The sequence below is a fragment of the Phoca vitulina genome, unplaced genomic scaffold, assembly GCF_004348235.1.
Source record: "Phoca vitulina isolate PV1807 unplaced genomic scaffold, GSC_HSeal_1.0 scaffold34, whole genome shotgun sequence".
Lineage (NCBI taxonomy): Eukaryota > Metazoa > Chordata > Mammalia > Carnivora > Phocidae > Phoca > Phoca vitulina.
Genome location: NW_022589737.1, coordinates 12,907,584 through 12,934,240, shown reverse-complemented (window position 1 = coordinate 12,934,240; position 26,657 = coordinate 12,907,584). Strand labels below are relative to the sequence as shown.

Sequence of the window (26,657 nt, the reverse complement as noted above, 5' to 3'; positions counted from 1 at the left end):
ATTTTAAGAGCATTAATATTATTGGAATATGCAATTAAAATTGAACTAGAAGAATGCATGAGGAAGTGAGCATATTTTTAAGTGGTACTAGCCTGAACTATGGTAGGTGAAGGGAATGAAAAGGGGAGTTTGAATTCAAGAGGTGTTACACATCACTAGCCGTCAGGGAAATACAAATCAAAACCACAATGAGATATCACCTTACACGAGATAGAGTGGCAAAAATTAATAAGATAGGAAACAACAAGTATTGGTGAGGATGTGGAGAAAGGGGAACCACTGTTGGTGGGAATGCAAGCTGGTACAGCCACTCTGGAAAACAGTATGGAAGTTCCTCATGACCTTAAAAATAGAGCTACCCTAAGACCCAGCAATTGCACTACTAGGTATTTACCCCCAAAATACAGATGTAGTGAAAAGAAAAGCCACATGCATGCCTATGTTCATAGCAGCAATGTCCACAATAGCCAAACTGTGGAAGGAGCTGAGATGCCCTTCAACAGATGAATGAATAAAGAAGATGTGGTTCATATATACAATGGAATATTACTCAGCCGTCAGAAAGGATGAATATCCGCCATTTACATTGACATGGGTGGAACTGGAGAGGATTATGCTAAGTAAAATCAGTCAGGCAGAGAAAGACAATTATCATACGGTTTCATTCATATGTGGAACATAAGGAATAGCACAGAGAACCACAGGGGAAGGGAGGGAAAACTGAATGGGAAGAAATCAGAGAAGGAGATAAACCATGAAAGACTCTGGACTCTGGGAAGCAAACTGAGGGTTACAGAATGGAGGGCCATAGGGGCGACAGGGTAACCAGGTGATGGATATTAAGAAGGGCACGTGTGGTAAAGAGCACTGGATGATATATGCAACTAATGAATCATTGAACACTATATCAAAAACCAATGATGTACTATATGTTGGCTAATTGAACATAATAAAAAAAAGTTGTTACAAAATAAAGCATGAAATAATATGATGAATCTAAATCTTCAGCAATTTTTTTTTCTATCCTAACTATATGCTGGTCACTGTGTTCAGACAGAATAACGAACAAGAAAAAATCTCTACCTTAACTGAACTTTAAGGTCTAGTAGAGAATAAAACAATGAAATATATGTGTGGATATACTTAACAATGGTGATGTGTCTTAGAAAAGAAGTATTAATAAAGTTTTCATAAGAATTGATAACAAAAAGACATAAAAATTTTGGAGATGTGAGAAGGGTAATTAAGAAAGTTAAATAATGAGATACATGGAGTGAGATATGGGCTCAAAATTGTCTTAAATCATATCAAAAAAAGGAGGGGATCTTAACAGAAAGAGGGGAATTAGAAAAGGTGGTTATTTTAAAGGAAAAAATGGTGGATTTATTTTTGTTCTGTAATGAAGTGGTATTAGTGCATCAAAGTACAAATATTTATTAGACAGTTGGATATATAGAAGAAAAGCTTAAAAACAGTTCAGTTATATTCCAAATTAAAAGACGTGGTGCAAAACTAGAATATGCAAAATCTCAGGAAAAATAGGAAACTTTTAGTGTAAAGCAATGAAAATTACTTTAAAAATGAATTTACAGTAAAATACATATTTTGTAGTAGAAAGTGCATTTTACATGAACTTTTGAGAAGTATCATTTCTTTGTATTAAGTCTTCAGATATTCAATTCTCCCTTCCACTCTTTCAGGAAAAATGTATTTGCTATCTTCACACATTAGGGATTTTTTAATAAACAAAAACATGAGGAACACTAAAATTAAGAATTATTTTTTAAAGCTTAAAGTCTAAATCAGGAGATTTGATAAGTTGAAAATATTTTGAAAAAAAAAGAGTTACAAGGTAAAGTAAAAGATATCTACTTTTGGCCAAAATGTAGTAACTGTAGTAACTTATAAAGAGAAACAATTACCAGAAACAACTAAAAAGCTGTATAAAATATATAAACCAATGGATTTAAGGTATTGCACTCCAAATAACCTAGAATGGTGAGTTCCAAAAACGGGAAACCTAGAATTCTCATACTGTGCTCCTGGAACTGCAAAGTGATAGAAGTTTGTATTATGTTCAGTGAGAAAATGGTGAAGAAAGAATAGCAAGGAAAACAGTGAAGATTTCCTTTTCCATTTCTTTTTTTCACATTTGCAAACTACTCCGCAAGATAATTTCAAGAGAAACATCTTTAGTTCTTTAACTGACATGAATAAGCATTACATTGATGTACCCTGGAAGAAACACTAACTCACCAAGTTTTCACTACTGTAGGTTGATTCTTACTAGCCCCAACTAGTACTGTGATCAACAAATCATAAATATTTGAAGTTTCCTCTCCTTTTTGAAGAACAAAATTGTAAAAATGTCATTGTTACTTGGTGAAGAGAAGACTAGAGTTCATGTCTTCCAAGGAAACTCAGTAATGCTGAATATGCCCAACCCCTTGCTGCTACCTGAAACATAATTATCACTTACTGCCTGATACTTCATTAATGAAACATTGATTTGAAAACTGAGACTGCAGGAACATGGAAAGAAATTCCAAACAGAAAATGCATTTAGAAGAATGAATGAGGAATCTGGCTTTCAGCGAAGAATTAGACTCATTATACTTAAAAAGAAGTCTGATAGTCCATCTAGTGCATTATATAATAAGCATAGAGTACCCAAGACAGTATCAATCCTTCATAGCTATAAAGAGAAAAAAAATAGTATTTAATATATTATAGTTTGCTTTGCATGATTTATATTTGCTTGAGTGGAAGTACTTAGGGCATCTGAAATGAAAGATGTAAACTTATTTGGGATATTATAAATTAAATTTTATCATGTAAATAAATCCAAATGTTTAAAGACAGAATAATCAAGGAAGTAATTTTATACTCTCTATTCAGCACCTGGCCTTATTATAAATGTAACTATATACTTTAAACATCAGTTTTTAAATAAAAGTAGATTTATTGATTTTTCTGAACATAAAAATGATTCTGCCCACTAAAAGGCCATAATAAAAAGTAAAACTGCAATGTACCCCCTGAATTATAATATCGTGATGAACATGTGCAATTTTAATGCTCTCTTTACTAATTTCTTTAACCAGGCTTGTAATTTTCCTCTACAGTCTAGCAGAGAGATGCAGCTGTTGAAAGAAGGCTTGGAGAAAACATTGTGGCTTAACTGGCAGAAGTGCCGTAAGCAGTCCTTGGACTCTATTAGTGATTTCTGTGTTCAGCATATATATTTGGGGAGTATAATATTCTGCCTTAAAGCATAATCACAAATTTTTTTGAAGTGTGCTCATTTTATAAAACTAAACAGCTATTCCATCTGAGGGAATTGGCGATAAATGAGCACATTTCTGCATTGGAAGTAGTTGATGTAGTCCTAGATATTCATCTTTTCTGAAGAGACAGCTGATTTTCATTTTTAAATCACAAATCTACTCATCAAACATTTCCATTGATGGTCTTCTTTCAAGGTATTCAACATGAACACATGACAGATTAGCAAGTAGATTCAATATATTTATAGGTCAAGGTGAGAAAAAGAACCTAAGTTCTTTATATATTGTGGCTATGGCTTCTTGGTCCCTTGAAATATAGCAGAAAAGAAGGCTGTTTCTTTAGGTTATAAGCACTGAAATCCAATCATACACTCTTGAGGTTTTTATACCCTTGAACAAAGTTTATTTATATACGTTTACTATTACTAACCTATAGGTTTGATATGGAAATTGCAACTATAGAAATTGGGATTTATGTGAGAAAGCTGGATTGAAATATGGAATGGTTTTCCTCCTGAAACAAATAGTAACCGATGGGAAATATGTCAGAATATTTGTTTAAAAATAATTAAATCAATTATTACTACTGGAGATTGGTTACTAACTCATTTTACCTCAAAAGTCACAACTCATAGATGACAATGTGGACAGCAATGACCTTGACAGCTGTAGTAATTTACTATTTCATTATGGTAAAATTTGCATTCAGAGTTTTGCTTCAAATTTTTTTTTTTACATTTTATTTTTTTTATTATGTTATGTTAATCACCATACATTACATCATTAGTTTTTGATATAGTGTTCCATGATTCATTGTTGTTATTGCTTTAATTTATTTGGAATATTAGGAAATAAACACAGAGCCATGATTTGGATACTCAAATGTTTGTTAGAAGTTCTTAAAAATAAATCATAATACTGTTTGAGGAACAAAAAACATGCAGAAAAATGTAGGCAAGAGAAAGGAAATATGATGTACATTATGTAAGACAAGTTAAGGCTTTTAGTAAACTACAGAGAAGTCTTATCCAAAAGTAGTGAATCTGCGGGTCAAGTTAAAATCTAGCTCATAGATACTTTGTTTGCTTGTTTGCTTTTCTCCTCACAGCTGGTCTGTGTTCTTCAGTTGATGTAGGTCCCTCAGCTCCTTTTTGTCTCTTCAACACTGTAGTCAACTAACATTGCCTTTTATTGTGCTTAAATTGCTGTTTTTGTCTTTTAGTGTGCTTAAATAGTTGTTTTTACCTAAAGAAAAAATGTTTTTCAAAAAAAATAAAAAAAGAAAGAAGAAACTATTTATCTAAGCCTATGAGAGACTACAATGATACTGAACACATTAAGTTCTTCCTATGCAGTATATATTTTAATATTTACATATTAAATTATACATATATTTAATCTATTAATTTCATTATATTTAACTTCTGAGTTCCAAGTAATGTATTAGTCCATTATTTCTAGAATTTAAGCCTCTTGCATTGTATCCTTCCACAGATTTCATTCTGTTGTGTTAAATGCTATGTGACTAGTTTCTAGAATATTGCTTGGTACATAGCAGAAAATCAGCACATTTTTATTAAATAAAAGAGTTATTTTGGTGGAGCACCACTTCTGGAGGTTTCTGGATTTTTATTGTCCTGAAATTCACTTTACCTCTTTCATATGTTTGACATCATTTTTTCAGAACTCCATGTTGTATTCTTTCTTGGTGTGGTCATCTTTCTTTCACTTGAGTATGGTTTCTTCTTACATAGCTTCTTGAGAAAAACTGCAAAGTGAGGTAAATTTTTTTTTTTTTTATTAGAGCAGGCTTGGCTACCCTGAAATAAAAAACAAATCTAAATTCTTAAATCTCATAATATCACAATAAAAGTTTATTGTCCCTGCCGCATTCTAACCCATGAAGAGGCTGCGAGAAATTCAGGGTTCTGTTCTAAACAGTCATTAAAGAACCGACGCTCCCTCTGATTATGCCAGTGCAATTACGGTCTTCAAAACCACTCACTGTTCAAGGGAAAGAGAGATCTTGGCTGATCACAAAAGGACTTTTTATTTATTTTTTAACACAGGGATTTTATATCTAGGCAAGGAAGTGATATGCACATCATTGCCAGCATACTCCATTGGCCAGAACCCACTACACCCGGAGGAAAATGAGTATGTCTGCTGAACATACAGCATTATCTGTGCCACCACTCAGCTCTCTGACAATATCTTTATTCTTCTCACACTTGATGAATAGTTTGATTAAGAATTGAATTTTAATTTAGAAATACTTTTTCCTCCCTATTTTGAAGGTTACTCCATTCTTCTGTCAGCTGTAGTGTCTTTCTTAAGTTTAACCCTTGTTTGTGAACTGTTTGACCTTGCATTTTTCCCCCAAAGCTTTTTGTATTATTTTTAGCTTTTATTCCAAAATTTCATGAGGATATGCCTAGTGTGAGCCAGTTTTAATTTATTATAAAAGGAGCTCTGTGGACAATTCTGCATTCTGGGAAGACATTATTTCTAGAAGTCTTTCTCATTTTTTCTTCTTTTTCTTCTTTCTTATTTTTGACTCTATCCATTGAGAATTAAGATACTGAACTGCTCAGTTCATGAAACAGTCTTATGGCTGACCCATGAGAAAACTCTCTCTTGTTTTTATTTTGTTATGTTTTCCTTCCACCTCCATAACCTCCTCTGGCACCCACCCTAATGTATTTGATATACTTTTCTGTGTGTATGCATTCTTTGTTTTGTTAGGTTTGGAGTCAAGATTAGGGTTAGGGTTAGAGTTCAAATTTCATAACAAATATTCTATCATGGAACTCATTTTTTTAAATTATCTAAACCAAAAAGTTGAATTTACAATTTATCTATTGCTTTGTTATTACCTGGCATTCAACTGCTAGATATTTCTCAGCATGCATTCATCATCTTCTAGTGATAACCACCTACGTTTACTCCATCTCCACAATACCAAAAGCAATGCATCGCTGAATATTTTTAGACATACCATGTTATGGACCTATTCAAGATTTTCTCTCTACTCTTCACTCAGGAGGCAATTATTAGATTATACACACATTTGAGTAAGCAGACTGAAGTAATTTAATTGAATATAAAGCTTCAATCTTGACACAATCATATCAAAATAATTTTGGTCCTATATTTGTGATTTTTCAGGTCTTGCGCAGTTATTTTTACCTGTAAAGATGTGATAAAAAATTTATCTTACATTTCTTACTTTTTTCTTTATAATTTAGTATAATTTAATTTATAATTTAGTTTTTAATTCATTTACATTTAGTATTTTAATCCATTTGGAGTTTTCCTTTATACATGGTGCAAGATTAAGATCCAATTTTATGTTTCTCCTAGAGTACTAGTTTTATGAGTAATGTCCTCTAAACAATATCTTATTTAATCCCTAATTTGTGATATGACCTTATCATGAATGTTTGATCCTTGCTCGAATTCTTTTCTTATGTGTGCTGTTTAGTTAGTTCTCTCTTCAATGTCATTGATTTCTTTGTTCTTGCTCCAATACTGGTCTTTTCAATTTTTTTTCAGTTATTGTTGCTTTGTTACATATTCCTTTATCGATAAGGCAAGCCCTACAACCTCATCCCAACTTTATTCTTCTTTCTAAAAAATTGATGTAGGTACTCATGGAACTTTTTATTCTTTCATGTAATTTTAGGATTAATATATCAAATTCCTCAAACATCTTGCCAAAAATTATAATTGGACTTGCACTGAATTTATTTGTTAATTTATGGAGAATTGATATTTTTGTAGTATTAACATATCTTGTCCATGAGCAAAGTATATATTCCCATCTATTCAGGTATTTTTATGTTATTTTACATCTTACAGATTTTACATGTCTTTCTAGTCACATTCCAAGGACAAAGCCAGTATGAGTGGTACACTTTGGGCAAAGGCAAAAATAGACTGCATTGTTGTGGACAATTTAAAAACAGTAGTAAGGCAAAAATAATGTGAGCTGCATTTTTTAGTCACTATGAACTGGCAATTTAAACAATGTCAGTGAGAGAATGTAATTGAAAATTATTAATTCTTTATTTTTTTCCCTGTTTTGCACTATAATATTTTCTTAGAGTGGATTTCCTTTAGCCATGCTTAGCATGCATATTCAGTAAACACCCTTCTCAGATACATTGATAACAAAAAATAGTATACATAATGATTAGTTCACTTTCTGGTGTCTGATAAGCATCCATGCATCCATCCTGTGAGTCATTGGTAGACTTAGGTAGGATCCCCTGTTCCCATTATCTGAACCAATGGAATGTATGACATACTACAATGCCCAATATGAACTATGTACTAGAGCCCATACTGTCTCTTTCTTAACTGAAAATATTGTTTATGAGAACTTAAGTCCAATTAGAGAATGTAATGAATTGCCCCTAAATCCTCCTTCCCCCATTCTCAAAAAAAAAAAAAAAAAAAAAAACTATCTCTAAGTCAACACTGTGAACAGCAGTTTCCTCAAACATCCATAATTACTGGTTTATATGATGGATCGTTACTAAATATTATTTATATAACCACAGCAATGTTTGCTTACCTTCCTTCCAGCTATATTCTTTCTATCTTCTGGGTTGTTTATTAATCTTACTTTATGTGAAAGTATGAATTTTCATCTTGTATTTTCATAAATATTTTAGTGGAGATTTTTGAGAGGTTGAATTGAATGTTTATTGCTAGAAACCATTTCATATAAATATTTCATTGATATTTTTAAGAAAAACTTTTATGAATCTCACAGCCATTTATTTGTGATAACCTGGACAAATGGATGGAAGAGACATGTGAAATTCAAAGTTACTTTTGCTTATCTTTGATATGTATTCTTTGGCTTTCTCAGAATTAATATTTATATGAGCTTTATAAAGTTTAAAATCAACTGTGAGCAATTATTTTATTTATCTTTTTTCAACTTATATTCTCCACAGAAAATTTTCCAAATTCTTCGTCCAAGCACCCAACCATTCTGACCACCCTGGGTCCCACTTTAAGGAAATTAGAAAGTTGGAGGCCTCAATTAGGCTTCAAAATTCAAATATTCGTCTGTAATTTTATACTTGTACTTTTTCATTTCCTCACCTCAATCAAAATACCATTTTTCCTCTTTTCAATGTGATTGTTCATTTGAACTCTTAAGTACACCCATCCAAATCCTTTCATGTATTTATTTTGTTAGAGGTGAAAGAATGAAAAGACAATAAGTCTTCAATTTATTTCATATTCTTATTCTTCCTGCCCATTGGTTTATTTTCCATGTAGAAAATTTTAAAAGTCCTCTCATTTACCACTTTGTATAGTACATATTTGAGGGTATATATCTTCTCTCTGTCAGCCACAATGCTTACTTCAGGTCTTTGCCCATTGGAGGCACTGAAATTGATTTATACAAAAAAAGAGTTCAAATTATAAGTATAAATCTGAAGAAGATCCACAATGTATAAGCTCAGTCTTGGAAATGTTTTTGTTTGTTTGTTTGTTTTTTAATTAGGCTCCATGCCCAATGTGGGACCTGAATTCACAACCCTGAGATCAAGAATCCAATGCTTTATGGACTGAGCCAGCCAGGTGCCCCCGTGCTTAAATTTGTAATTAAAAATTGAAATATAAAAGAAAAATCAAGGGTTTAAAGGTGTTTTTTATCATTAAAATGATACCTAAATTAGGTTTACAGTAGAACATTTTAAGAAAATTTTATGAATATAGAACATGGCAGAATTTGAAATAAGTAAAAAGTTGGGTAGATCTAATTTGTTGCTCTCTGTTTCCATGAGTCAAGGATTGTTGTCATTGCAGAAAGAGCTTTCATTGACACATTCAAGTCTGGGTTCAAACTGACAGCCATCCATCCTCTCAAGATGAGGCATACTGAAATCACAGAGCTCCCATTTTCATTTTACAAACTCCTCAGATATATTTTTTGGAACTATAAGAAGAAGTGTACTTTATATTTATAGTAACAAAAATGTAATAAAAAAAGAATAAAAATAAATATCATCAAACTGAAATAAAAAGTAACATAATAACTCACAATAATATTTTATCCCTCCATAAAATATCCATCTACTTCCAGAATATAAAATGTCTTCTAAACCCAATCAAATGATATAAGCAATCTGCATATCCTAAATTTTCAATCATAGGTGTATTTTAATCTTGTTAGAAATAAAGTCAATTTTTACTTTCATGCATTTTCTGTGTGAATCCTACACCACCTTTTTCTTTTTTGGTTGGCTAGATACTACCTATCTTAGTGTTTTACTTCTCCAGGAAGTTCCTTCCTGATGTAAATTAGCCATTTCGTCATTGGAAAGGCAGATTAAGAGATTAAGAACACAAACTTTTCTTTACTCCAACTCTGCAATTTAAAAGTTATGCCACTTTGGGCAAGTTGTTTAACATCTCTGTATCTCATTTTCCCATCCTCAGATGCAAATGATTATGTACTTTGTGGGGTTTTTTTCTGAGGATTAAAATATTTAAGGCACAAATGCACTTAGAACGGTACCTGGAAATGCATGCTATGTGCTAATAATAAATTATGTTCTTCTAGTGTACCTGTATTTCCCTATCACGTCACTAACCTCTCTACAATCACTGCTTGTTCAATTGTCCCTTTTCCCAGAAAGATTATAAATTCCTAGAATTCTGGCAGGACCTGTATCTCTCTTTATTTGCCAAAATATCACCCATGGCTATCATAGCACCTAAGGTAAACTATGTTTGTTGGTAAACAAACATGGTAAACTATGTTTGTTGAAAGAATTAAATCCCTACCATGTTATAGGGACTGAGATAGGAATGCTATACACATTATCTTCTTGAAATTTTATGAAAACCAAGCAACAAAATAATATATTCTACAGGTGAGGAAATTGAGCTTCAGTCTTCATGGTCACAACACAGATTGAAATTAGTCAAACTCCATATGAGAGTTTTGCTACTACATCTTCATTATTTCTCTTACAAAGCTCCCTGAAGACACAAAGTCAAAGCAACCAAAAGAGAAGCAAAATTTAGAAATTAAGTCATAGTGTGAGGTTGTGGATATGATAAAATAATGGCTGGGTCATCATTTTTCAGGAATGAAGGTAACCTTGAAGATGCTGTAATAATCACCCCTACATTCTACCTTTGTATATGAATAGATTTTCATAATGTCATCTCCTTTATTTCGTTTTTGCACTTTCTTGTCTTAGTATTTTTTTTTAAGATTTTATTTATTTATTTGACAGAGAGAGAGAGCACAAGTAGAGCAGCAGGCAGAGGGAGAGGGAGAAGCAGGCTCTCCGCTGAGCAGGGAGCCCTATGTGGGCCTTGATCCCAGGACCCTGGGGTCATGACCTGAGCCAAAGGCAGACACTTAACCGACTGAGCCACCCAGGCGCCCCTCTTGTCTTAGTATTTATTGCAAATTTTTGTGTAGCCTGCTTCACATTCTTATACACTTGCCTCTCTGTACTTTTTAAAGGAAAGCAAAAGGAAAAGAGAGAGAGAGAAAGAAAGAGAGAGAAGCAAACCAAAAAACAGATTTTTAACTATAGAGAACAAACTGGTGGTTACCAGAGGGGGGGTGGATGGGGGAATGGGTGAAATAGGTGATGGAGATTAAGGAGTCCACTTGTTTTGATGAGCACCAGGTGTTGTATGGAAGTGTTGAACACTAAATTGTATACTGGGAACTAATATTATACTGTATGTTAACTAACTGGAATTTAAATAAAAGCTTTAAAAAAAAAAGTAGCCATTGTAGGGCTTAACCTTAACAAGATTTTGACTTAATTAGTCTTGAGTGTTCACCATCCCTCATTGCATTTGTTTTTAAAGCTCCCCAAATAATTTTAATATGAAGGTCTGTGTTGAGAATCCCTGAGTTATATATTGATAAATCATAAATAATTTTTGCTAATTAAAATTCTTTTTAAATTTTTATAAGCAAGTACCTAACTTTCTGTTAGACATCTTTAATGATGTATACCATAAGGACTTCAAATAGAACATCATAAAAGAGATTATTTTTCCTCTTCCTTCCACCCCAACTTGTTTGTATCTCTTAACTTTGTCACTCTATACTTTTTTAAGCCATAAGCTTTTTGGAATATCCTTAAATTCTTCCTATCCTTTAGTAAGGGCATGTATTCTCTACATCCATTGATTCTAGATAACTAATAGTTCTCAAATCTGAATTTTCTTTGCTACAATTCTTGTAGTATACAGTTTTGTGCAGGCATTCAATTTTTATTAGCTTCTAACTACTTCTTATGTGATGGTGTCTCCCCACCACAGTTTATCAATTCATGTTCTATGCTGGGCGGTGGTATCTTAATTTAGCAAGCCAAACAAAGAATTCTTTTAGTCTGCTTAACAGATTCTATAATCTGAAAGGAAAAAATCCAAGCTCTTTAGGATATTCAGAAAGTCTGTTTACACAAAATTTCTTGTGTTCTCAAGATTATCCTTTTGCATATACTATCCTACTCATAAAATTCTATTTATCCTGCAGTATCAGATTAAAATGCATGTCCTTTGTCCAACCTTCCCCAAATTCTTCCAGCAAAATTCAATACTTAAGAAATTTGGAATGGAAAACTAGGCAGCATGCATACAGGAAAGCTTGATTGGTGGTCCAATAAATTTCCCTCTGCCTTTGACTTTGGTCACTGGATTGATGATCCGTCTTGCTGACTCTACAACTAGACAATATCAAGGTCTCAGAGCTGAAGGGATTCTGTGATGCTGACTCACTAATAAAGGTGGTCACAGTCATATAAGTGATTTACTACCAAAGAGATAAGATACTTGGATCAGTGTCATCAAACTACTTTCTGTCTTTGGCAAACTACATGGAAAGCCAAATTATAAAAACAAAAACATAAATCTATTTTTCAATCTACTTACTTTCCCACTTTGTTACAACTTAGAGCATACTTTGGTTTATATCAGTGTTAATATCATATTAAAATCATATCCAAAATCTCAAACTTCTTCTACTTGGAATTTTCTTTAATAGAAATGTATTTTCATTTCTGGAGTAATGAAAATATAATTTAGTGTATGATATATATTTAGAAATGATTTTTTGAAAAATGACTTCATGAGTTTTAATCAGTATCACCTGGAAACAAAATTTGACACACATTTTATTATTTAAGCATTTTGGTCAACTTCCTATACTATTTAGTCTAGGATTAATTGTCATGGGTATCAAAAAACATTCATAATTTTGGACTGATTTCTCTAAGGAGTGGTCAGTTTGGGGCCCAAGTTTCTCATTTTCTTTCATTTGTTCATTGCTGTTGTAGCTCAAAACGTTTTCCTTTTTGATTGATTCTGGATTTATTCAAATTGAAATTTCTGACTTTTTAAATATTTTAACAATAACTCATAAACCAATTCTGTTAAAGGACTGCAGATTACTTCACACCACAAGTGAATGGCTATAATCTGAACTACTTTGTTGGATATTGAGTTTCTGTCATATCCTTTTCATCCTTGCTAGGTGACATATGTATATGCCAGCCTATGGCTTGTGTCTTCCTTTAATTATTTTTCCTGCCTTATACCATCTCTCCATTCAGACTTATACTATACATTGAATTGATGTAATTTAAAAATATATATTTTGTAAATATTTTAAGATTAAAATATTATTAAGACATAAATTGGACTACCAAAAGTTTTGAATATTTTATAGTTCTATTATTATGGAAACATTAATATTACAAAATTGAAATCCTCAATTTGTTTTGATAATTTAGTAACCCTACATAGGATAAAGTTTTCTGTATTTGCCATATAACTTTATGGTTTAAATAATTTTATAGATGTTTTCTTCTTGGGAACAGTAATTCAATAAGCTTTTTGAAGCATAAGCATGTTGAAACACATAATTCTGTAATTTAAACTACATTAGGTTTACATTTTTGTTTCTCATTTTTTGCAAACTTTTTATTTATTTATTTATTTATTTATTTATTTATTTATTTATTTTTAAGATTTTATTTATTTATTTGAGAGAGGATGAGAGGAGAGAGAGCACACATGAGAGGGGGGAGGGTCAGAGGGAGAAGCAGACTCCCTGCTGAGCAGGGAGCCCGATGCGGGACTCGATCCCGGGACTCGAGGATCATGACCTGAGCCGAAGGCAGTCGCTTAACCAACTGAGCCACCCAGGCGCCCTTATTTATTTTTTAATAAATCTGTAAAATAACTTTTGGATTGGTATATAAGAAAGGTGGTGAAGCTAAAACTGAACACTTTTGTATTTGAAATGGCTTGTTAATTCTTAGAATTTGAGTCTTTTTTACTGCAGATTCTGTGTAGTTATTTTCTAATTGTGATGAATAAAGTTTTATTTTATAGCAAACTTTTGTTCTGTGCTGAGTCCAGAGTTATTTTTCCATCTGTATATTGAATCTATATATAATTCATTGTATTTATTTTATCATTTTATTATATGAGTGTTTTTACTTCAATATTTTCTTTCTGGCCTTTTATATATGTATATAATATATATATATATTATAATATATATATATCTTTTTGTGGCATATAAGTTACTACAAATATAGTGGCTTAAAACCAACATATATTTATTTTCTCACAGTTTCTGTGGGTCAATTGAACTGTCTGGGCACGGCTGAGCTTGCCCTTTGCTTCACAATCTCTCACAAGGCTGCAACCAGGGTATCAGCCAGGACTGAGGTCTCATACGAAGACTCAGCTAGAAATGACCCATTTGTAAGTTCACTTTCATGGTTGTTGGCAGGGATCAATTCTTTCTGGGCTGTTGGACTGAGGGTCTTTGGCTAGAGGCCACCCATAGTTTCTTACAAATGGGTCTCCTCAACAGGATAATTTGCTTTATCAAATCCAGCAAAAGAATCTACTAGCAAGATGAGTTACAATCTCTTGTAATATAATTACAGAAGTAGCATCCTCTTATGTCTGCTATATTCTATTGGTTTGAAGCAAGTTTCTAAGCCAGCCCAAACTCAAAGGGAAGAGATTGCAAAAGAGTATGAGTATCAGGAGGTGGGGATCATTGGGAGTCATCTTAGAGTCAATCTGCTACAATTTTCTTTCTTCTCACCTCTCTTTTCTCCTAAATGGGGTTTTCCAACAATGTGAATATATGGATCATATTTTCTGAAATGGTTATAAATCCAAAGCAACATGTAAACTGCATAGTGAAGGTAGTAAAAATATTTTTAAAATTCAAAATCGGGGTGCATGTGTGGCTCAGTTACTTAAGCGACTGCCTTCAGCTCAGGTTGTAATCCTGGAGTCTCAGAATCCAGTCCCTGCATGAGGCTCCCTGCTCAGCAGGGAGTCTGCTTCTCCCTCTGACCTCCCTCCCCACATGCTCTCTCTCTCTCATTCTCTCTCTCTCAAATAAATAAATAAAATCTTTAAAAAAATCAAAATAATTACCAAATTGTTTTAAGATAAACTATTTTAGGAAAGTTACATGGCTTTAGGGAAGTTACAGCCATAGAGTGGCATTTCTTACTTTTAAAAAATAGATATGTATTTTAGGGCACCTGGCTGGCTCAGTCAGTAGAGTATGTGACTCTTGATTTTGGGGTGGTGAGTTCAAGCTCCACATTGGGTGTAGAGATTACTTAAATAAATAATCTTTAAAAGAAAAAAATGGGGCATCTGGCTGGCTCAGTTGGTAGAACATGCGACTCGATCTCAGGGTTGTAAGTTTGAGCCCCGTGTGGGATATAGAGATTACTTAAAAATAAAAAAATAAAAAAATTAAGTAAAAAGTAAAAAAAATGGGTATGTATTTCAATGGGTCTATTTAATAAAAAAAACTTTATATTTCACAGAGCAAGTGATTGAATCCATACAGTATTATACATCTAATCTGAAAAGATTTCCTATCTAATATTTTAGATTCCTTTGCTTGGTTTTAAATTGTGTTTGGAATTTCTTTTAGCTCCTAAACACTAAATTGTTAGAATGAATATAGAAAGAGAATATTACCCACTTATCATAATGAACACTAATGCTAATGGCATATATTAAAATGTAAAGCGATGGATTAAAATTCACATGGCTTTTCTGATTTCTGGGAAAAGCAGAGCATGAAGAGTTCAACTGGTCATACTCTTCCAGTTTCATTAAACCCTCCTTTTTAAAAAGCTATTTGGTTAAGAATATGAATATGGGTAAGAATGGAAACAAATTACATTTAATCTATGAGGTTTAGAATGCCTGTTACATTATTTTTTAAATTTCATAGTTGGACCTTATTTATCATAAAATGATAACAAGAAATAACTTAATAATTTAATTTTTGAAGCCATTTTTGGCTATTTACAACATCTATTCTCAGTAAGGGTCAATGTCATGTACTAGACTCATAAAAAGGAGAAACTCCTTGACTGGTTTTATTTGATTTTATTTTATTCTGAATAACCTTTTATTCTAGGATTAAAATGTAAACATGTTGAAAGTAAGAAGAGGAATTTTTTTTTTTTTTTTTTGCAGGGGGAGTGAAATTTGAAGGTAGATACAATTTAAATAATCTAAGTAGAAATAAGTAATGACCATAGTTTTCCTTACCTTTAAATTTTAAATCTAGAAATATATAATACTCAGCATGTCACTTGGCAGAAAGGTATTTTTTTAAAAAAGAGTTTTGATTTGTTTTCTATTTCTAAGTCTTCTCTTAAAATTTAAAGTAATGAAACAGATTCTGTTTCTCAAAATGTGTATACTACATACCTTGCCTAATTAAATCTACAAACTGCAATTTTATTAATTATGACCTTCATTAAATATGTATTTTGAGATACAAGAAAACATCATGAATAGTCTGTACAATATTTTAGTTATGCCACTTTACATTTTCACAACAACCCACTTTTTTGTCTAGCTCAGTTTACCTTATTGGACTGAGTTCATTCCCAGAGGCAAAAAGCAAGCTAAGCCCTTTATTATAGGACACAAAAATTTCATTTGGTTAAAAGGAGAAATACAGCCTAAGGTACAGAATATACATAACAGATGACATTAAAGGCTGTTACTACTCAACCCTAATCAGATGTGGAATATCCTCGACCTTGGCTGTAGATTGGAGCCATGATTTTTCCAGTACACATTAATTACACGATGACATATGAATTGTCTATGGAAATATGTGGATATAAAACTGCTCTATAACAGTTTAAATACTTGCTCTCTTGTTTTATCTTTCCCATGCCTTTGCTATGCCATTTTCATTATCTGAAATGATGAGCCTTTTCTGTAGAACTGCCAATTGATATCAAACACTTGGCCTATAAATAAAGGGTATACCCTATAAGTAAAGCATATAGACTCTGGAACCAAGCAGTTGTTTCACATGCATTCAGGGCCATCTTTGGAAGTTTATTTGACCTGTCTCACCATCAGTTTCCTCATCTGTAAAATAGAGACCTCAAAAGTATTAAGTTCATAGAATTGTTGTAAGGCTTAAATGATTTAATGTCTGTAAAACATATACATCAATTGTTTGCATGATTATAAGTATTATATACACATTTGCTGTTAATTTTACCCTATTCTTGAACTTTTGCTTATTCTTGAGATTCACTATATGTTTATTCTTATGCCCTTGTTTTATAACCTGTTCCCACAACATCTAAAGTATCTCTAATATCTATTATCAGCCAGTATTAACTTTTAATACATAAAGTAATTTCTATATTTTTCTACCTCTATACTGACCTTTTTGACTCTGCCCTATTTCCATTCCTGACCTGTTATGTCACATGCAATGAAGTTATTTCTGTGGCTTACCTAACTAATGATCAACAGTGTTAGCACAATACCAAGGATTTTTTACTCCACTAGATTGAGAGAATGCTCCATGGAAAGTAAGGGATGAATTTTGGCTCAATAAGTATTGAAACTAAGACAGCTATAAAAATCATTTGCCTCTGGGGCACCTGAGTGGCTCAGCCGTTAAGCGTCTGCCTTCGGCTCAGGTCATGGTCCCAGGGTCCTGGGATCGAGCCCCGCATTGGGCTCCCTGCTCCGCGGGAGGCCTGCTTCTCCCTCTCCCACTCCCCCTGCTTGTGTTCCCTCTCTCGCTGTGTCTCTCTCTGTCAAATAAATAAATAAAATCTTTAAAAAAAAAAAATCATTTGCCTGGGTTCTTCAAGCCTATGAGGAGAATATTTTGTGTGCACTTAAGAATAATGTGTATTCTGCTGCTATTTGGTCGAATGTTCTGTATATGACTATTAGGTTCATTTCGTCTTTTGTGTTGTTCATATCTCCTGTTTTATTGCTTTTCTGTCTGGATGATCCATCCGTTTTTGAAAAGTGGGATATCAAATTCTCCAACTACTATTGTACTGTTGTTTATTTCTCCCTTCGGATCTGCAATGTTTGGTTTGTATAGTTAGATGTTCTGTTGTTGGGTTTATATATATTTTGTTTTATCTTCCTCTGGAATTGACCCTTTTATCATTATGTAATGAACTTCTTTGTCTCTTATGGTAGTTTTTACTTAAAGTCTGTTTTGTCTGAAATAGGTAGAGACACCCTGGCTCTTATTTGGTTACTGTTTGCATGGAATTTTATTTTGTCACTTCACTTCTAGCATATGTGTGCTCTTAAACTCTTAAACTGAGTCTCTTATAGATAGCACATAGTTGGATAATTTTTTTTATTAGTGTTAGGCATTCTATGTCTTTTGTTTGGTGAGTTTAATCCATTTATATTTAAAGTAATTACTGATAGGTAAGGACATACAATTGCCATTTTGTTAATTGCTTTCTGTATGTTTTGTTGTTCTTCTGTTCCTCTCACCTCTTGCTGTTTTTCTTGTAGTTCGATAATTTTTTTGTAGTGATATACTTTGATTCTTTTCTCTTTATATTTTCTGTGTCCATTGTAGGTTTTTCTTTGTGGTTACCCAGAGACTTGTATAAAAGTTCTTATAGTCATTCTTATAGTCATAACAGATTGTTTTAAGCTGATAAAACTTAACTTGAATTTCACACACACACACACACACACAAACACACACACACTACGATTTTACTCTCCATATACACACTTTATGTTACTGATGTCAGGATTTACTTCTTTTAATAGTAAATATCCATTAACAAATTCTTGTGATTATAGTTACTCTTAATAATGTTGTCTTTATGTACCACAGTTGCAGTATTACATTTTCTGTGGTTGTCTATATTTTTACCTTTACCAGTAAGATTTAAACTTGTGTAAGCTTTTATGTTACTGTTAGCATCCTTTTGTTTCCACTTGAAGAACTCCTCTTAGCATTTCTTGTAAGCAGATGTAGTGATGAACTTCCCAGTTTTTGTTTAGGAAATTATTTCTCTCTCCTGCATTTCTGAAGGACAGCTTTGTCAGTATAGTATTCATGGAAGTTTTTTCTTTGTTTATGCTTTTGGAAATAGCATTCCATTTTCTTCTAGTCTGTAACATATTTTTTGAGAAGTTTGCTGATGGCCTTTTGGTAGTTTCCTTGTATATGACAAGTCACTTTTCTCTTGCTGCTTTCAAAATTCTCTTTATCTTTGACTTTTGACAATTTAATTATAATGTGTCTCAGTGTAGTCCTCGTTCGGTTCAACCTATTTGGGATGTTTTGTGCTTTATGAGTCTGGATGTCTATTTCTGCTCCTTTGTCTTCTCTTTTTCCAACTTTTATAATGTGTATGTTGATTTTTTTGATGATCTATAATAAGTTCCTTAGGGTTCCCTGCACTTTTTTTTTCTCTTTTTTCCTCTGATTGTATAATTTCAAATGATTTGTCTTTGAGTTTGCTCATTTTTCTGCTTAATCAAATTTGCTGTTGAAGCTATCTATTGAATTTTTCAGTTAAATCACTGTATATTTCAGCTCCAGAATTTTTGTTTAGTTCTTTTTTATAGTGCTTATTTATTCTTGAATTACTCATTGTGCTCATACAGTGTTTTCCTAATTAAGTTTAGTTGTTTGTCTCTTGTAACTGAAGTTCCTTAAGATGATTATCTTGAATTATCTGCCAGGAAGTTTGTAGATCTCCATTTCTTTAAGTTTGGTTATTGGAACTTTATTTTGTCCTTTGCTAATGTCTTGTTCCCTGATTCTTCATGATCCTTTCTTTCTTACTTTGGTGGATTTGAACAAAAGTCACCTCTTCCAGTCTTTATAACCAGGCTGTCAGATTAATTCCTTTACCAGTCAGCCTGGTTGGAGAGTCTTGGTGGGCCAGTTGGTGGGATCTACTGGTGAGCCAGTTGTACTGCTTCTGGGGTCTGTGGGTGTGAACTTGCTACTGGGGGCAGCAGGCCATCTGCTGAGATTCAGGGACTAATTATTGAGAACCTCTTCTAATTTCTTTTGTCCTTAGCTACTCCTAGACAATAGAGCTAATATTTCCACAGTGGGTATGGCAGGACAAAAGCAGCCTTCTCAGGTAGGAAAAGTCAAATGTTTCTATTCTTCTTAGACTTTTCAATGCTTCTTTTCTCATTTCTGTGCTCTACTGGGATGCTGTAACTTCTCTCCTGGGTTCCAGAACCTTCATGAAGGTATTTTCATCCATAGATGGTTGTTAAATCAGTGTTTCTGTGGAGATAAGTGCTGAAACTTTCTATTTCACCATTTTGCTGTCATTGCTACCATCTTGTGCCTTTTTGAAAATATTGTTTTTCTGTATCCTTATATAATATATCACAATTATCAACATCTTTTCATGCTAAGCAAACCCTGCCACAATTAATTTCTAAATATTTGTCTCTTTTTGTCAAGGTCACCTTTCTTAGATGACCAAGTTTTACAAAGTATCTTAGATTGCTTTTTCTTAGATTGATATCTTCTGAGCTTTCTAATCTTTTTGTTCAAATTCTGTTTTTCATTTAATTATAGGCCCTTTGCCTTTTTTGGTATCATTTTCCTAGTACCTGGCACTAGAGAACAATAAAATACATTGAACTTAAATGAATTCATTTAGATTATTATGTGAGAAATCTTTTAAAATGCAAAGCTGATGTTGTTATTCCACAGTGTAAAATATTAGAACAATTTAATCAGTCAGTGTTGCCTACAAACTCATTATGTTAGCATAAAAGACTTCATGAGCTGGCCCTGATAATTGCTCCAAGCTCCCCAATGATTTCCTCCTCCAAGTGTTGACAACCTTTCTTACCTCTTCTCAACCTGAATGACTATATTTGGTTTTCAAGACTCAGCTCAAATATTTATCTTCTTAATTCACCCAAGAGCTATTTTCTCTGTGCTATAAGTATAATCAGTAGCTAACCCTATTATAGCCATAGTTCTCTATATTGCCATTATTATATATCTGTGTCTCCCCTGAAGTGATCATTTAAGTAAGAAAGAGACTTAATTTCCTTAAAACTTATGTGTTGCAAACATAATCAGTGTTCAATAAATGTTATGTGAGTAAATCAGGAATAAATGAATAAATTGATATGCTGGTAAGGTTTGACATCCTTAAGATAATACCTTCAAATCAAAATTCTAGGTGATTACATGTAAGAGACAAGGCAAATTTGGAGGATTTTAAGAGGAATAAAAGGTCAAAAAAATTACTGTTAATTTCCATGTGAACTGAAAATTTAGTAAAATTTAATTCAAATGTGTTATTATTATGAAAATTATATACATTTTAAGTATGAATTATTACACTATAGCTTTCCCTTTCTTTTAGATACTAAGGAAAATGATGTAAAAAGAAATGTTGCCTATTAAACACATAACTAAGCATGTTAACAGAAACGCCACTTTTAATAAAAAGTTTCTTAGTTTCTCACAAAGTTACACATTTTAAAGCTGCAAAGAAAAACAAAACAATTCTATTTTCTTTAAATGATAAAGAAATTATAATTAACCCCTTAATGTTAGCTTTTCAACCATCAGTATCATTTAGAATCTGTATCTATTGTGTTGTTTTGTAATAACTAAGTATTAACTGATATATGTAAATATAAGTTTCAGAAAACCAGAAGTTATTTTTTCAATAAAAAATTGTATATATTTAAAGTATATAATATGACTTGGGTATATATATATATATATATATATATGACTACTACAGTCAATTTAGTTAACATATACATCTTCTTACAGTTGCCTTGGTTTTTTATTTTTATTTTCCTGTGGTGAGAGGACCTAAGATCTACTCTCTTAGCAAATTTCCAGTATACAATACAGTTTAATTGATTATAGTCACCATGCTGAGTCTAAAATTAGATCTCTTGAATTTATTCATCCTACATAACTGAAAGTTTGTATACTATGACCAATATCTCTCCATTTCCCCCACTTTTCTGCCCCTAGTAATGACCTAAAGAGTTACTTCAGTATATAGATTGTGACTTTAGTCTGTTGCTTTCCTTTGTTAGTATTATTAATCAGAATGTAAGGTGCAAAACTATAAAATTCTTAGAAGATAACATAGGAGAAAAACTAGATGACATTGGGTATGATGATGAATTTTTAGAAACAATGCCAAAGGCATCATTCACGGAAAAATAATCGACAGGCTAGACTTCATTAAAATTAAACTTTGCAAAGGACAATGTCAAAATAATGAGAAAGCAAGCCACAGATTGGGAAAAATTTTGCAAAAGATATGCCTAATAAAGGACTATTATCTAAAATCTAAAAAGAACTCTGACAACTCAATAATAAGAACATATACAACCCAATTAAAAAATGAGCAGAAGACCTGAACAGACACTTCACTGAAAAAGATACGTAGATGGTAAGTAAGTATGTAAAAAGATGTTCAGCATCTCATGTTATTGAGGAATTGCAAATTAAAACAATAATAAGGTACCCCCACACAGCTATTAGAATGGTTGAAAACACTGAGAGCACCAAATGCTGACAAAAATGTAGATCAACAGGATTCTCAGTAATTGTTAGTGGGAAGGCAGAATGATACTGTCACTTGGAAGACAGTAGTTTCTTACAAGACTAAAGATACTCTCAACACATAATCTGATAATTGTACTTCTTGGTATTTACCAAAATGAATTGAAAAGCTATGTTCATACAACAAACTGTATACAGATATTTAGAGCAGCTTCATTCATAATTTTTAAAATTTAGAAACAACCAAGATGCCCTTCTGTAGGTAAATGGATAAATAAACCATGGTATACCCAGACAATGGAATCCCTGATTCTTTTATCAGCCTCATAATTAATATAAATCTTTTGTGTTCAGTTACCCCATTGCTGAATACAACTACTATCTACTGTTTCTCCAAAAGTTTATTGTTACTGCATCACATTTTTAGAGAGTGTTTTACTTAATTCCTATAGTTCATTTGAACTTTCTGGCTTGCATGAGCCCAATTCAGTTAATAGTATTTTTTTTTAAATACTCATTGTCATCTCTTTCAGAAGTCTAGACCAAATTATTTATCTTATATTGAACATTATGTCAACTTTTTTTTTGTTATTTAATGTGAACTAAAATGATGATGCTTTTTTCTTTCTGTTAATTATGTGTAAAACTGGAGCATATGAATACAAAATAACTCATTCAAAATAAAGAGTAAAAAAAATAGTTTGATTTTCAAAACAAGTCTTAAAAACTGACTTTCAGAGCAAAAATTGAGCACTTGATTTAGTTTTTGTGTTCCTTTCATTTCAAAAACATTACTTAGATCATTAGCAGAGATCTTTGAAATCAGAGTGCAGAATTTAACCAAAAATTATAGAATGGTGAAAGAATAGGATACATAGAATGATTTTCTTACTATACAGAGAACATACTTAAAAAAAAAAAAAAACAATTCTTCATTGGCTGTAAAATGATGTAAAAGAGGGCTTATAGTTTGGGGAGCTACATTAGAGAATCCTAGAATAAGTTCAAAGAAACCAAGGGCAGAGAAAATCTGTGTTGGTTTTTCAATATGGGAGCCTGGGAAGAGTCAGCCCTAACACGCTACAACTACATGAGGTGGCCACATTAAAATGAAAATGGTAACAGAACAGATATTGACAGCAAGATAAAGAAAGCACCCCATTTCTTCTTAGGTCTGGCATATCATAACGACACTTATTTTGGTTCTGCATGCTCAAATGGCAAGTTGAGTATTCCTGCTGTATATCCACTATATAAGAAGGGGAAGTGACTATACAGCAAATGTTGATGGATTCCCAAAATATTGGGATGTAGGTGAAAACATGAAGACCATCAGAGGGGGAGATATCCAGTATAGTAACCTATTTAACAAAGGGAAATTACAAAGCTCCTAGGAGCCATCTCTATTCGTGTTCTCTGCACAGTGACAAGTTATTTCATGTAGCAGATTCCGGTAAAAAAATGACCACAGAGAAGCTGTTGATTATCAGATGCCAAGATCTTATCATTCAATAATTGTTGGATTACTGTAAGGATGAGGTGAATATTCACCATAACTTGAGAAGCCAGGTGTCCCTGTAGAGGAATTTATAAAATACAGTGCTTATGGTTTTGAAAGGGGAATGCAATTCTTTGTGAAAAGTATCTAATAACATGAAACATCAAGAATGCCTTAATCTCTTTCCAACCAGGATACCCTTTGGCTTCTATGAAAATTTGCCTACTGCCTCTCCCAAAACTAGCTTCTTATAACAAAATATATAAGAATAGGTAACTTTCAATGAGTTAAAAGTAATTTTTGCTCTTCCATTTATCCATCAACCAAGAGGGCTCACTCAAATGACATGCAAAAGTGGGAACTCTCCCCACACTGATTACCTGTCCACCTGTGTTTCCATCTACACTCAGAAGTTAGTTGGAGGTGTCTAAATGTGCCATGTTTTGTCTTGTCAGGCAGCCTGCTTTCTGGTCAGTACTTTCTTATAACTACTGTTTTCTTTAAGTCTTCTTTTTTTCCTCTTCTCTTCCCATTACTATGCCTTGTAAAAAAAAAAAAAAAAAAGAAAAGAAAGAAAAAAAGGAAAACAAAAAAGTAAACATGCATATAGTTAAAAAAAATAAGTACCAAAAGCAATAATAAACAACAGAAGTCTGTTGTCAAATTTCCCCATACTGGGAAATAAACAGATATAACAATTTATTTTCTCTTCTTGGTTACTTCAATAATGTTAAATAGCATACCTAGGCCATTATTTCTTGCATTAATTCTAGACATTGTCTATTGACTCTTAACTATGAAAGATGAAGCTGTGAACCCCTTACATTATTTCCAATATCCTTCCATCAACTTCCCTTTACAATTATTAACTTCTTAATTATCCAGCATCCTTTGATTTGTCTCTATATAAATATGAAGATATTAGCAATACTATTCTTGTCTCTACCTCTACTCCTCCCTTTTATTTCCCAACTTTTGAAATTATATCTTCGCTTCCACATCATCCAGGTTAAAAAAACACTTATGATCTGGTAATATTTTTGTCTTCAGTGTGTTATATTATAGGTTAATTCTAAAAAGTGAAAAATAAAAACAGTATTACCAAAGATATTTATTTGTATGTATGTATTTATTAACTGCAGAACAAGCAATGTCCTAATTTCTTTTTCTCTATAGGTCCAATGTCTCTATTCCTATCATTCTATGTATAATATTCACGGCCTTTCAGTTAAATGTCTTTTTTCTAAACTCCATCGATTATTGTAATCATTACATATTTTACCTTGCCTCAAATATGTTTTTTGTAACTCTCTTGTATGCTATCTCTACACTTTCTCCAGAATGCCTAATTGCTTTTCTTTTTTTTATTGCAAAAAATATAGCTTGTTTTTAGTATATAACTAATGTTTTCAGTGTATCCTCATACGATTGTTAAAAATAGCTCTTCTCACAATAATCAACATCTCTATTTTCCAAATAGCTGGAAATTGAAGCTCTACAAAGACTGGGCAGAGTGGTAGTGGAAGACAGATGTAACTTATTGCCTCCTGAGAGATAAATGACCTCAATTATATTTCTGGAAATTAGAGAAGAAACTGGGTTTCAGGTCCCAATAGGAATTATGATTTTCCATAGTTCACATGTTCAGATTTTTGTAGACCCCATCAATCAGAGTCGAATATCCCATTTCTGTTCAATGGAGCTTCATTAGATGAATGTATCTGAGATGACTGAAATTAAATGAAGAGTTACACATATCAACTTGCCCTATTGTATAGATCTGATAACTATACTTGGCCTTCAGGATCACTGTATTTGACTCTATAATCATGAAGGCATTTATCATTGGCTGCTAAAATGAATTTCCAAACTTCAGTGGATTAACCAAATGCAAGATTTTTCTTAATTTTTGTTCCTAATTTAACTGTCTGATGCTAGTGGGGAACATTTCCTGAGAACATTTCATCTAGTAGTTATTCTGGACTCTATCTTTCTACTCTGTGGCTTTGACATCTGAAATCCTTTACCTGTAGTCATAAGGATGAGGTTAGGTTCCTAGCCAAGGCTCTTACAGGAAATTTTAGGGATTAGGACAAAGTAGGGTATACACTACTCTCCACGTTCTATTGCCCAGAACTAGTCATAGGGTACCAATTTAATTACATAGAATTGTGAAAATATAGTTCCTCTGTATGTATTAAACTAAGAAACAAGATGGGTGAGAATCTATACAGCCATGTTACCAAAACTCCACACATCCTGATTATTGCTAAATGCCATACTGGAAAGATTCCCTCCTCCGTCCCCCCACCTCAGATCATCAGTCATGTAATTAACAACAACAACAAAAAATGTATGGGAATTAGTTGACAGATATTGAAAAATGGGAAAATGAGCATTATTATAAAGACTCAAAGTCTAAAAATGCTTTATTATAGAAAACAAATAAAAATGTTAGAATATCATTTGCAAATCTCAACAGAATACCAATACTATATAGCTTTTATAATACAAGAGAAGAAAGCCCTAAAAAAACCTACTTTATGACTTGAAAAGGATAAAAAGTATTTTCTTTTACTCCTTTATCTAAATACATTTTATTTTCCTTTTTCTTTTTCTTTTAATGCAATTTTATTTTCCTTTTTCTTTTTCTTTTAATGCATTGGTACAACTCATTACTTTCTTTTTGTTTGGATTTCTCTGAATTTAGAGACATTCTTGTTGGAACATGTAGGTGCCAATCAAACAGCTATTCTTTGTATGCTACTTGCTAAACTACAGGTAACTCAGCCAAGAAGTAGGTTAAATGATGTTTAGGTGAGTTTGCATTACTCGAGAGAGTCATGTAACTGGATAAAAATAAGCTCTCAAATGTAATAGAACATTATTTATTCTGGTGTGTAAGCATGTAAACATGACAAAGTGAAGCTGTTAAAACAATGAAATATTATCCCTCTAAAGATTTCGAGCACAATTT

At 32.5% G+C, this 26,657-nt stretch overlaps 1 protein-coding gene and 1 long non-coding RNA gene across 8 annotated transcripts in view; one reads left to right on the top strand and one right to left on the bottom strand.

Moving 5' to 3' along the window:
• The window catches only part of CNTN5 (contactin 5), a 1,357,780-nt gene that overhangs the window by 465,572 nt on the left and 865,551 nt on the right, over positions 1–26,657 (top strand). The window lies entirely within an intron of this gene.
• LOC116645773 lies at positions 732–24,219 on the bottom strand. Its single transcript, XR_004302026.1, has 3 exons — positions 24,061–24,219; positions 4,941–5,055; positions 732–4,532 (listed from the first exon to the last, which is right to left on the bottom strand). It is a non-coding gene; the product is annotated as an uncharacterized LOC116645773 (long non-coding RNA).